Source organism: Pygoscelis adeliae, unplaced genomic scaffold, assembly GCF_000699105.1.
Source record: "Pygoscelis adeliae isolate BGI_AS28 unplaced genomic scaffold, ASM69910v1 Scaffold186, whole genome shotgun sequence".
In the NCBI taxonomy this organism is placed as follows: Eukaryota; Metazoa; Chordata; class Aves; order Sphenisciformes; family Spheniscidae; genus Pygoscelis; species Pygoscelis adeliae.
In genome coordinates, this window is record NW_008825071.1 from 6,850,773 (window position 1) to 6,851,766 (window position 994).

A 994-nucleotide genomic window follows, 5' to 3' on the forward strand; every position below is an offset into this window, starting at 1 on the left:
CCCCCCGCCCTGCCCAGCGCGGAAAGCCCCCGCCGCAGGCCCTGCCCGCGGGGGCTTGGCCGCCCGAAGGAGCCGGTCCCCGGGGCCTTCTTCCTCCTTAGCACCCAGGCGTCCCCAAATTACCTTCATCCGCCGCCACCTGCAACAGCCCAGAACTTCTTAGCCTGCAATTACGTCTGGTTAAATCAAAGCAAAGTAAGTTCTAAGTGAAGGCGCAGACCAACCCGCTTGGCAGGGACTGTCTACAAAATTAATTGGAGAGTGAGTGGCTGTGAGCTGTGCGACAACCAAATACTTTCGTGGCTCATCTCTAGGCTTTGCAAACACTCCTTTTCGTTGAGGGGAAAATAACATGTGGATTAATGCTCTCTCTCCCACGTTCTCTTTGGTCTTAGTCCAACTCTGTGTTATGCAGCATGCAAAGCACTGGAAATGTGGAAGTTTTAAGGACCAGACCGGTGATATTGCAGCCTCCACGCACTGTCATGCTAACGGATGATGGAGCTTTTACAGTCATTGAACTCTGTAGGTATGAAGCTTGTAGGTGATTTCCTGGCCAGGGGAGCAACACCTGCACCAGGCTGAGCCCTTGTAAGTATTTGTTTGACAAACATACCCAAGGTACACAAAGTAAAGTAGTTTATGGCTGCTTTAACAATGTAAATTGAAACAACAGGGAGGACTAAGTACAAGATGCATGCTGTGTAGGTTCCCCAAAAGAAATGCAGATCAAAGAACTACTGAGCGGTGCAGTGGTGAGGAACAAGTAGGCTGTCAGGGGAAGAACTGAGAGAGGAAATGGGGATCTGAAAATGCAGTGAAGGGTAATAGGAAGAAGAACAAACCACAGCACTAATGCAAGGTCACCACAGGGCTGAATATTAGCTTGTTCCCGTGTGTATGGGTCACTTCCTTCTGTTTGGGTATTTCTGCTGTGCTTGTCAGGGTTGTTAGTATTTTCAATTTTTATTAAAAGGAACTCTCAGATCAGATG